This window comes from Pyxicephalus adspersus, chromosome 4 (assembly GCF_032062135.1).
Source record: "Pyxicephalus adspersus chromosome 4, UCB_Pads_2.0, whole genome shotgun sequence".
NCBI classification, from domain to species: Eukaryota; Metazoa; Chordata; class Amphibia; order Anura; family Pyxicephalidae; genus Pyxicephalus; species Pyxicephalus adspersus.
The window spans coordinates 103,305-103,910 of NC_092861.1; positions in this window are offsets into that span (position 1 = coordinate 103,305).

Genomic DNA, 606 nt, shown 5'->3' on the forward strand with positions numbered 1-606 from the left:
CCCCCCAGGTCATTAATATACAGGAGGCCCCCCAGGTTATAATTATATAGCAGGCGCCCCCAGGTCATTATTATACAGGAGGCCCCCCAGGTTATTATTATACAGGAGGCCCCCCCAGGTCATTATTATACAGGAGGCGCCCCCCAGGTTATATATATACAAGAGGCCCCCCCAGGTTATTATTATACAGGAGGCCCCCAGGTTATTATTATATAGCAGGTGCCCCCCCAGGTTATTAATATACAGGAGGCCCCCCAAGGTCATTATTATACAGGAGGGGCCCCCCAGGTTATTATTTTAGAGCAGGCGCCCCACAGGTTATTATTATATAGGAGGCTCCCCCTCCAGGAAATCATTATACAGAAGGCGCCCCCCCCAGGTAATTATTATTCAGGAGGCCCCCCCAGATTAATAATATACAGGAGGTGCCCCCCAGGTTATTATTATAAAGAAGGCACCCCCCAGGTTAATATCATATACGTGGCGCCACCCAGGTCAATATTATACATAACGCCCCCCCAGGTTAATATCATACAGGAAGCACCCCCGGGGTTATTAATATACAGGCGGCACCTCCCAGGTCATTATTATACAAAAGGCCCCCCC